The sequence below is a fragment of the Furipterus horrens genome, unplaced genomic scaffold, assembly GCF_987537825.1.
Source record: "Furipterus horrens unplaced genomic scaffold, mFurHor1.1.pri manual_scaffold_13, whole genome shotgun sequence".
Classification (NCBI taxonomy): Eukaryota; Metazoa; Chordata; class Mammalia; order Chiroptera; family Furipteridae; genus Furipterus; species Furipterus horrens.
Window position 1 is genome coordinate 10,866,390 of NW_028327183.1, and position 12,512 is coordinate 10,878,901.

General features: G+C 37.0%; 1 non-coding gene across 1 annotated transcript; it reads left to right on the plus strand.

The window, feature by feature from the left end:
- Positions 1–11,119: 11,119 nt before the first annotated feature.
- LOC149994031 (small nucleolar RNA SNORA38) lies at positions 11,120–11,250 on the plus strand. Its single transcript, XR_016507938.1, has one exon. It is a non-coding gene; the product is annotated as a small nucleolar RNA SNORA38 (small nucleolar RNA).
- Positions 11,251–12,512: the final 1,262 nt, after the last annotated feature.

The window sequence follows — 12,512 nt, forward strand, 5'->3', positions numbered from 1 at the left end:
CTATAGTAGTGTTGGGAATAGAAGGATGAGAGGAAGGATGGCAAAAAGAAAGGAAGAAGGGAGAGAGGGAGGGAGGGAGGAAGGAGAGTAAGAAGAATAGAGGCAAAATGTCAGTGACAGAATGAGGGATATGTAGATTAACAGCAACTTGATTTAATAAGACATGAGGTTTCATTGACTTCAAGGACAATCCTTTGAAAAAAGGAAAAGTTTTCCAACCCTCTCAACACAAAGGAGTAGTATCTTAAGTCTGTCAATAGAAAGTTTAGACAAATTGTCCCGAGGCTTCTAATCATAAATTAGGCTCAATGGCTGAGAATTAGAGGGAGATCATTTTTAGCGCATCCTAAGAGAAACTGTGACCTCACTCAAGAAGGAATTAACTGCTTGATATGATTAGGAGTGATCTGTCACTAGAACTATTCAAGGAACACTAAAAAACACTCATGGAAGTATTAGGGTTTGAACTTGGAGACAGGAATGTAGTGGCAGGGGATATTCCATTTCAATTTTAAGTTAAATTTCCTTTTAAAAAAGAACAATTCAACATTAAAAAATACACACAGGAAGTAGTCATCTCATTATAAGTTGTTTTAATTAATTTAAAAAAATGGCAGTCAGCACATGTTTTATAATTTCACAATGGCAACCCAGGAGTTAGAAAGCATTTGACATTACCAAATACGTTCCCTTTTCTACACCGCTCTCTTGTATTTGTACTCCAGAGTATGTCAACATAGTCAGAAGAACCCCAAACATGGAGAACACTTCATGGATGAACGTGGTAGAGGAAGACAGCCTAGAGAGAAATGCATGCGTGAAGAGGAAAGGGACTGAGAAGGGGGGAGAGGAGGCGAGTGTAATTAATATGAAAGCTCTAAGTCCTGACCTCTCACCAGGATCACAGCTCCACTAATAGCTGTACGTTTAATGGGATCAGTTAGCAACCACGTAGACACAGCATCAGAGAGTGAATGGCGTTGCTCCCCACCCAAGCCCCGGTCAGAGAGTTGGTAATCTACAGACACAACCTAACGGACGCCATAGAAATGTTCTCTAATGATGACAAAAAGATTTAGACAATGTCTCAGTCTCTTGCCATCTGCCGTTATTGGTGTTGTAGAAAAGAGAAAGCAGCCAATGTCTTCTCCAAAGCTACCTTGAGACCCTGGATTTTCTTACAAGTGCTGTGATGTGGTCAAAATAAGGGGACTTGGGGGCCTAGACACCCTCTTTTCTCTTGGATCTTGGTGTTTTGGTGCTAACCTCGCTTATTTGTACTACTTTTGTTCTACAGACATTTTGCTGCTCTGATAAGGCAAAGCTCCCTCTAGTTTGTAATGAAGGCAAATAATCTATTTACGATGTCTGAGAGACTCCATTTTTCTTTTAAATAAATTCTATTTTATTTGGAATAACCTTGACAAAATTGCTTTAAACCCTCCAAAATTCTTCCCAAGAATTGCTTCTCCCCCCAGCCCTCCCTGATCATCTCTGCTCCGCACCCCCCAGTGCACTGATCAGATAAGTGAGGTGCGGTAAACACCTCCTGTAGTAACTGCCACAAACCTGAATGCACAATGGCTATTCACGCAAACCCACCAAGCCGCCATGCGCTCACACCCAGCATGCCTTCCCTACCCACGTGAGCACTTTTGCTTTTGTACTTGTCTGGCTTCCATCTTTGCCCCCGTGTCCACTTGTAAAGCTGTCCCTTTGATCAGAACCCGCTGCTCTGTGAGTATTAAAGTATCTTTGCGTCTTCCCTAGAGTTTGCCATAGCATTGGCCCAGCCATCCAATAAGTTCCTGGGTGGATTACTGCCAAAACCTTCAGTCAATTTAAATTAAAGTTTGAATACTGCCTTCCTGTCCTTGCACATAGTTCCCCTTTCAAAAGGCTTCATAAAAACCTCACTCCTAAAATAAATCCAAAGGTGTGGACATCGCCCTGCAAACAATATAAAATTTAACACCTCATTGACTTTTATCTTCTCCCTAGAAATCCCTCTTTTTCTTTTTGTTTTTCTGTTTCTTGAAGCTGTAAAATTATTTTTATCCAAGGCATACCTTACTTCTTTATCAATTTTTGATCACCAATTGTGCAGTGGGATGAGAGAACACAGAGACTAAAATATTGCAAAGTTTAGGTTCCATTAGCTTCCTTTTCCTTGACCAGTGAGGAATCCAATTCGAAGACATCAATAATATTTCTGTATGGACAATCATCTCAGGTTTTTAAAACACTGCTACCACTATCCAAGTTCAGAGTTTTAATTCTTTACTTTTTAATATTCCAGTAGCTTCCACTTTGTTTCAGTACTACAGATGAACCTCTGACCTTCACCAGTCCATAAAGAGAGAGAGAGAGAGAGAGAGAGAGAGAGAGAGAGAGAGAGAGAGAGAATCCTATATTACACACACACACACACACACACACACACACACACAATTTTTTCTGTCCTTCTTCATAAGCCTAGTAGTTACCATCAGTTGCCATCAGTTACAAAATGAATTTGAAATTCTCCTTTAATTTCAAACGGCTAAACCAAATACTAGGTTTTCTATTCTGTAGGTTGCCATCTTTTGATTTTTAGGCTTTCTTGAACCAGTGATACTCTCTCTTATTCCAAATTCATTTATTAATATCCTATTCTTTCTTTTTATTCCCCCAATTTTTCATTTCGAACAATTCTGAACATACGTCGAGGATGATAGGGTGGTGCAAAAACTTTATCACAGTAGCTTTAACTTTCTTTTCTCACTTCTTTAAAGTGATAGATATTTTGACACTTCACCCTCAAATAAGTCTATATTTATTTCTTAAACACAAGTCATTATCTTACATGGCCCCAATAATATTATTACAGCTGTCAATCGAGTTTACATCTCAGTCACTATTGCAGCAGATGGTCCTTATTTACACTGAAAGCTCATCATCTTACCGTCTACCCTAACGCTTTCCTCTTGGGAAGGCAAGTCACAGAATACCCGCAGGGAGCTAGTCTCAACCCAGCGGGGTCTTGAACCAGTGGCTAAGATTTCCAGCCCCTTCTCTGTCAGCTACATTCTGGAGTTCACTCTAACGGCTCTGCAGAGAGTTCCTAGAACAGTTCCCCAGATGCCTAGAGTAAGCAGCTCCTTGCAAGCTGTGCCATTTACATAAGGGCTCTCCCTTCTCTCCCCTCTCTCCACTCTCCACTTCATTTCTCCCCCCCCCCCCCACCCCAGGATCACTTTTAAAGAAACTGTCCACACACAAGTTGTTGTCTTAGGTTATCATCCTGGAAGATTCAAAACTAAGACCATTTGAGACACATTTAACACTGTTTCCATATTACTACTTAATATTCACTTTATATTCACATGTATTTAATTGCCCTCAAATGTTTTTTCTTCCCCATTTCAGGACTCAATCAAGAATCAAACGTTCTTTTTGTTTGTGTTTGAGCTGAAATACCCCATTTTCCCCATTTTGTTTTTGTCTTTTTCTAACAGCATTGGCAATTTTCAATATCTTGGGACATTTCTTTTTCCTTGTCGTTGCTGTTGTTTTCAATAGTATGTCTCACAATCCGGACTTGCCTAATTTTTCCTCCCATGTATTTTAGGTTAAACATTAGGTAAGTAGTATTCTTTCAATTTTCAAGACTTATTTCTATCTGCCCTCTGTACTGAAAACCATTTTGTTCTGCTCGTTCTATAAGCGGCCACATCCTGGATGAGCTTTGATATCCTAGAGCATGAGTTTCGTTTCAGCAAAAGGCTTTGCGTGCGTACCTGAGCACTCCACCCAGACGATAAGAAGCCAGGAAAGTTCACGATCGTATCTTCATCCCCTTGCAGTCCCTCAAGTGACTTTCAAAATATTGATGGTTGTCAGCTCTGTGAAAAATATATAAATAACCCAAATCTAAGTTTTTAGGTGTTTAATAATTCCTTCCCAAGTATATTAATCAACATGATGATAATGTTTTTCTCCTTCACTGAATAATCTTTAAGAGAACATAAGAAAAGGTTAGTGTAGCTGAAGTCATCTAACCATGGAAAACTAAATAAAATGTTTTTCCATGTATGCACGTACACAAATACATATATGCACACAAAAGTACAAGTACATCCCACATATATTTCTATGAGGTTTCCATGCTTCCTGGAAACGGAGTCATTTTTTAAACTATGAAGTATGTTCTGTTGCTTCAGTAATTGAGTATTAAAACTTTTGACATTTTCATCTTTAGAAATACAGCCCATTCACAGCCAGTCATTTGTTACATTCGGAAACTGTTCATTTTCTTGGTAAGTTGTTCTCCTTCAGGATGGGCATACAATACAAGTTCCTGCACCAGGATTTTATTTTAACACATCCTACAAAGAAATGAACTTGAAATCCATGTGGTGAAGAAAATGAATTTAGCCTGTATCCTAGTTTTTGTAATAACAGGGCATCTTATCGATCCCCCACACTTCGCTCACCTGCATGGCCATTATGTGCTAACCAAACATTTGTTGAATTGGCAGCAGGTTTATTTTATTTTATTTTTTTCTTTTTCACATCTACAATAGCACCACAAAACCTGCCACTCAAAATGTCTCTACAGGGGCTATCTATTTCAAGTTGTAAAGGAGATTGGGGGTGGGGTGGGGGAGGGGGGATCCTTTTCTTAAGAGCATTGCCTTCTGTTATAATGCAACCCTGTCAAACATTTTATCCTGCGGTTACTTGAGGTTGGAAAGGAATACCATACTTCAATACTCTCTGAAACCCTAATCATTCCAATACTTCAAGGACTAATTTGGCTAGGCAGGTTTTCATGGCGGTTGAGCATCTATGGTATTGACCACTTGGCCGCCATATTTTTCAGCCCAGTCGAGCAGAGCTACAGAAGCCCCACCCTTACCAGCCCCCTCACGTCAGCCAGAACCAGCCTCTAAATTCTGTATCAGGTGTCAACAGCCATCCTGGATTGTTGTGACTTTTTGCTTCTGTTTCAGCCAGTTTTTAATCTGATTTCTGGCTTTTGTTCTCATATGCCCTTGGTAGCTCGGGCTCCTGCCTTTGTCATTTTGCAGCTGCATCTGCCCTGCCCCCATGTTCTCGCTCCTGTTTTCTTGCCAAAGGCGCAGGCTTTTGCTCTTCTCTCTGGTTATCACTGAATGGAGTTCCACACTAGGGAATCCATTGGATCTATCCATGGTTTTTATTTGTTTGTTTGTTTGTTTGTTTTGAAGTCTAGCCCTCATATCTGTCTGTGGAGGAGGGAATTCAGGGAGATGCAGGGTTTTTGTTGTTGTTATTGCTTTCGACCTGCTTGGGAATGGGTAAAAATCACACCTTACATTTCTATAACATTTAGGAGTATCTCTGTTTATCATGTATTGCATTCCTGCTATTTTTAAAGTATTGTGCAATATTCCTAGAACATAGAAATACAAAACTTTATTTCTTCCAAGTCAGAAAATGCATTAATCTTCACTTGTTTTAGAAACATCCCTCTGAGATCTGTGAGGCTTGGATTTAACACGATATAGATTGACACAAACGCTAATGGGTTCATTTATCCAATAAGTGTCTGTGTGGGACCCAGAGCTCAGTCCTCGAACACACCACAAAGCCAAGGGAGCTGGTGCCACAGCACATAGTGATTCTGAACATGAAGTCACTAGTTATGTCATATCTGGGTTTATCCTTCCTGGTTCCTAGAACCTATGGATGTTCACATGTCCAAAAGGTATATGACTATGTTAGAAATTTAGTGAGGATGATTAAATTTATTCAGAATGCTGTATAATTTTGCCTATGTCTATAATGTTATTGAAAGAAAACCAAATGTTATTTGGATAGCAATTCCATTCTTTTCAAGTATGCTCACTTTTTAAAGTAAATCACATTGATATATAGATACCTGGAAAATTTTGGGAGTAAATTATGGGTTTACCATGCAAATTTTATAATCACATTCTAGAATCATGGCTTTAGGGAAGTATTTGTATTGTCATTGCTGATATATGCCTGTGAATGACAGGTGATATTCTTACTTTATGGAGAACAATATGTCACTGTGGTTGTTCATTCATTCATTGATGCATTCCTTTTTTTCCTTCAGCATATGTTTATTAGGTGCTTACGTTGTACTAGTCTCTCATTTATTGAAAAATTATGAAGTCAGCATAGATTTTTGCATATAGTTTTGTTACTCAAAACTATGTTTTGTTATGGTTATTGTTATTAAGCAATGTGGCTCCTCTCCACACAATATGAAGGGCCAAAATCAGGGAGCAGCAAATTTGAAACATGGAAAACTGGGAAATTAATACTAAAAAGAATTAAATTTTGTTTTAATCTAGTCTATTAATATTTTCAGCTGCTATCTTGTTCTCAAATCCCCAGAGACGTACCTACTTAGCATTATTCCTGTTCAGAGAGACAAGAAGTTTTAATTTACAGTTAATTGTCAGGGTGGGCAAGATGAAATGTCGGCCAAAACAAAACCAAATGTAAAAACAAGACAATTAATTATGCTGGGCTGAAAAATGAATGGTTCCAAAGATATCCATGTTCCAATCCCTCAAACCTGTGAATCTTACCATATATGACAATAATAGGGTCTTTTAAATGTAATTAAGTTAAGGAACCTGGGAAGGGGAGAACACCCTTGATTATTAGGGTGAGCCACAACTGCAGTCATAAGTGTTCTTACAAGAAAGAGGCAGAGGGAATTTTGATGTGTGTGCAGAGGAGAAGTCTAAGTGAAGACAGAGCAGAGAGAAAATTGAAAATGCTAGCCTCCAGGCTGGGGGATGCAACCACAAGCCAAGGAGTGTTCACAGCCAGAAGACAGGAGGAAGTGGGCACAGGCCTTTACTGTGACTTCTGCAGGAAGGAACAGGTGCCATGGTATAAGTATGCTTAGAATTGGCTCATTTGAATAACTTCAGTGGACTCTGGGCCATAAGGGCTGTTCCTGATTGTTTGGTTTAGAACCCTGGGTGATTAGGGCAGGCAGATAATGGCTGTGAGAGCAGGAGCCCAACACAAAAGGTGGTTGGAGTATGACCTCTGCTGTTTGGTTTCTATTTAAAAAGTGCACCCCTAGAAAGAGATCTCTCAAGAGGGGAAGCAGGTGACAAGGAAGGCTGAGACCAAGTCAAGGTGACCCAGATACCACGTTTTTCACTCCATAAGATGCACTTTTTTTCACCAAGAAAGTGGGGGGTGATGTCTGTGCATCTTATGGAGCGAATATTGCATCACAGACTGTGATGTGTATTACCTGACCGGGGGTTCTCAGAAAACTAGAAGAGAACTTGAACCTTAAAGTCTCTCCTCATTTGTAAATGACAGTGATGATGGTTCTTAATACTGCTGTTGATTGCTGTTCACTTTTCATGGTTGAAATATTATTCTGTTATATTTTATTAAATATTTTAGTACACCATTTGGTTCAGAATATATTTTTTCTTGCTTTCCTCCTCTAAACCTGGGTGTGTCTTACGGTCAGGTGCATCTTACAGTGTGAAAAAATATGGTATGTTATCGGGTTGTCTATAGCAAGGCATATCCAATATATGTATGAAGGACAGATGTCAGAATATCAAATTTACAAAAGCTATAAATATGGTTAGTAAAATATATGAAACAAAGGATTTTTTTAAACATTGCATAACAGACAGCATAAGACAATGGCCACTTGGGAATGGAAAACAAAGAGGAAAGTCCTACCATTGCCCCAGCTAATGTCAGGAGAGAATTTACAGGACAAAGCACTGGAAGGAGAACCTATACAAGGTCCAGAGGTTTCATTGAGCTCAGTAGGCAGAGATGAGTGCTGTGGGAAGGCAAATCCTGGAACAGGAGAGTATCGCCCAGAATGAGAGTTCGTGAGAGCTTGTGAGTAAACACTGGAGCATATACTCTCTTGGATTTTTACTCTATGTACCAGTGATGCAATATTACCTGGAGGGAAATTGTAATAAGTTAATATGTTATTGTGAATTCTAGAGAAACCATTAAATATAAAATAAAACAAAAATAGTTTTATTCAAAAAGTAAGAAAACAAAAAAAATTATATATATATATATATATATATATATATATATAAAACAATTCTCAAGAAAGAAGGAAAATAGTTTCCTACTTCCCTCTCTTCTTTTGGAAACAGAGAGGAAACAAGGAGAAAAAAAATGTAGCAAGGTAATAAATTTAAAGTCAACTGTAAAAAACAGTAAATACAAATGGTCAAATTAAAAGGCAGAGATGATCAGATTTGATTTAAAAAACTAAGACCAAGCCATATATCTAAAAACACCCACTTCAAACCAATTTAAACACAAATGTGTTGAAGTAAAAGGATGAAAATGCATTAACATGCAAATATGAACAGGAGAAAAAGTTGGACGATCTATATCAATAACAGACCAAGTAGGTTTCAGAACAAGAAATATTACCAGGAATAAAGTGTTGTTTCATAATAAAAGAAAAAACTTTATTCATTAAGAGAACAAGACAAGCCTAAATTGGCGTGCATATGATAACAGAGCTTCAAAATATAACAGAACTGGAAAAAGAGACAAATGCACAATTTTAAGTGGTGATTTCAAACTCCTCTCTCAACAATTGGTAAAAGAAATAAATATAACATCACTAAGGATCTCAAAGACTTGATGAACTCTATCCAGTTGACTTAACTGACATTAAAAAGCCTGGCATCACAAACAAAACAAAACAAAACAAAACAAAAAAACACCCCACATTCATTCCAATTGTATACAGAACAATTCATCAAGCTAAACCACATTTTGAACCATACCAGAAATCAATTTAAGGGGAAAGCCACAAATTACCAGTATCAAGACCAAAGGTGAAAACATGACTACAGATCCCACAGATATTAAAGGATAACAAGAGAATTTTATGAATAAACGCATGCTGACAAATTCAACACTTTAGATGAAATGGAAAATTTCTTCAAAGACACAAACTACAAAACCTCACCCAAGAAGAAATAATCTGAATAACCCTGCATCTGTTGAAAGAATTAAATCCCTACTCACAACTTCTCACAAATAAAATGTCTCCCAGAAGGCTTCATTAGCAAATTCTACTACATATATAAAAAATATTAGTATCTATTCTAAAATAACTCTTCCAGAATATAGAAAAAGACACATTTCTCAACTATTTTTACAATACCAACATCACTCTGAAGCCAAGATTAGGCAAAGTAATTTCAAGGAAACTTTGAACAAACATACCTTGTGAACACACACAAAAAAATCAAAACCTTAACAAAATATAAGAAGACTAAATCCAGCAATATACAAAAAAACATAAATTATAAATAAGTGAATCATGATTTTTATCGTAGGAAGGACAAATTGATGAATATTCACTTGATTGTAATCTGTTACCTTTTAGTAAGACTTCATGAATATTTTTAAAATGACAAAAGTCAATTCCATTCTATTATACTACCAGAAAACAAATTAAAATTAAAATAATACTATTTAGAATGGCTTAAAATAAGAATTATGCATTGAAAATTACAAAACAATCCTGAGCAATATTGAAGTAGACCTAAAGAATTCAGAAAATTAATGATAAGAGGCTTTAATATTTTAATATGTCCATTTTCCCCAAATTTAGCTAAAGATTGAACTGAATCACAGTCATTATCTTCAGCAAATGGTTTTATGTCAAAATTAACAGGCTGATTCTAATATTTCAAGACTTTCACTATCTGATTTCACAACATATAAAGTTAAAGCACTGTAGGTAGCAAGCTATTAGCAAAAAGATAGACACATGGATAATAACAGAATAGAGCTAAAAAATAGACTCACATTTATAGTCAATTAATTTTCCACAAAGGTGCAAAGACAATTCAATGGGAAAGAGTAATAATCATTTCAACAATGGTGCTGTTAACATTGAACTATCAATATACAAAAAAGAAAACCTCAACCCTTCCCTCCTCTGTAAAATGATCTCAAAGTGAATCTTAAATCTAATTGTTACTGTGAAAACTATAGGACTTCAAAAAGAAAACAAAAGAGAAAACTTAAATGATCTTAAGTTAGGGAAAACATTTTAAAATAAGGAAATAAAGCATGAAGTATAAAAAGCGATATATTAAATTGAACAAGATTAAAACATTTTGTTCTTCAAAAGACACCATTTGGAAAATAAAAATGCAAACCACAAACAAAGGAAATAAGAACAGAACATATATCAGATAAAGAACTTGTATGCAGAAATTTTAAGAGCACTTATAAGTTGGTAATGACATAACACCTACTTTTGTAAAAAAAAAGAAGAGGGGGTGTCAAAGATTTGAAGAGGCATTTTATCAGATTATATCAAAGGGTGAAAAAAACTATTAAAAAAGAAAAAATATCGTGAGTCATTTTCAAATGCAAATAATGAAGACAATGAGATAGTAATATATACCCATTAGAAGCTCTAAAACTGAAGACTTAAAATGTCAAGTTCTGGCCAGACTTCAGAGAAATTGGGCCTCGCATATATAGGCAGTGGGAAAAAAAAAAAAACAATAAACAATAAACAGTGCACCAACATAGGAATTTGATTTGCCTGTTTACTATTAAGATTTTGCTTATTTACATGACCCAGTAATTTCACACCTAGGTAGTTACCCAAGAGATGGAAAAACCAATGAAGACTAGTATTTATATATTTATAGCAACTTTCTTTATAGAGCTAAAACATTGATACAACCCAAATTTTCATCACCTGGTAAATGGATACACATATGTGGTATATCCATGCAAAAGAATTCTGTGCAGCCATACATTTGAAGGAACTACTGAGATGTATAACTGCATGGGTGCATCTCAAAGGTATGATACTAAGTGGACAAAGCCAGACATAAATACTACATACGGCATCATTCCATGTATATGAAATTCTAAAGAGGGTAAAACTGTAGCAATATAATGAAGATCAGTACATTTCAGCACCCAGAGGATGGTGGGAAGGATGAGACATTTTGCAAAAGAGGCGGGATCAGACATTATGGGGTCATGAAAATGGTCTCCACGTCATAGTTGTGGTACCGGTTACATTGCTCTTTACTCTTGTCAAAACTCATCCAATTGATCCTCCTACGAAGGCGTGTCTATGGTTCCCTATCTTTGGACACGTAAGAATTGGAGGCAAAGAAATGTGGACTTGGAGAAGTCTGGGGCCAGCTTGCTCCCTGCAGGCTCAAGATCAACCATCCCACACAGAGAAAAAAAAAAAAAAAAAAAAAAAAAAAACTCATCCAATTGTACAGTTAAATTGGTGACTATATATATATATATGTACATATATACTATTCAACACAATAAGGCAAGTGAAAACAAAATAATGACTTCTCCATGAGCTATAAGATGTTTGGGAGAAAAAATGGATTATGCATGGGGAATTTCAAGGCAGAGCTGAGATCTAAAGAGACCCGGCTCTCTGATGCCTGTTTCAAACCACTTTTCTGCTACTCCTGGGAAAAGGAATATTATTCAGGCAAGTGTTCTCCACTGTGTGAGACTCTTTTCAGAAGAAAAATCAATGTTCAATGCAGGCAATACAAATGCTTCAGACGTTTGTTGATTTGAGGTTACTTGGCCAAACACTAATCTTCATTTTCATTGAAGATTTCATCTTTGGCATTGGCATTGCCAATAAATCTAATGAATTAAATTATGTAGAAAGAAATCACACAATATCGATTGTCATTCCAAGGTTGAGATCAGAAAGACTGTACCAAAGTCATTGACTTTAAAGGGAGTTGCATGAGCCTAGGGGGGATATTTCTATTAAATTTACAAACAATTTACCTTATGGGTTTAGAAGATGGCACTCAAAACTTGTATTTTCAGTAGACTGCATGAAATTTAAACAGGATTTGTGTGTGTGTGTGTGTGTGTGTGTGTGTGTGTGTGGCCAAAACGACATAAAATCAGGTGTGATAAAATGTATTAGGAGATCACTACAGAGAACACCCCCTGACACTTAAAGCATTTGTGTCTTATTCCAGGTCTCTTATCTCCTGAATTAAATCTTATTAGACATTCCAGAAGATAAACCAATTAACTTCCTGGGAGAAAAAAAAAAGAAAATAAATAAAAATCTCTCATTTGTTATTGATGAATATTATCTACATTCCAGGCAGCCTCTCTGAGCCGGCTCCAGCTTATCAAAAGCAATCCTAAAGGCTATATAAGAAAATGATTTCTCTTCGTTTGCACTTGTTTCAAAGGTGACTCTATCCTCGTTGCCTGAAAGACAGTTGCCCCTCAGTAACGAGTGATTACAGCTAAATGAGTCCCAGAGGTCTGCCGCTAATGTAGAACAAAGTGGTAAGAATGGGAACAGGGGCTCAACATCTATTTTTCATCGCTGCATAATGTTTTCTTCACTGATCTGTCACCACACAGCAGCTGCCGGGTTGGAGGCAGAGTGCACCCCAGGAGTGACAAACATCTCTGGGGGGGACTGGGCACCTGGGCTT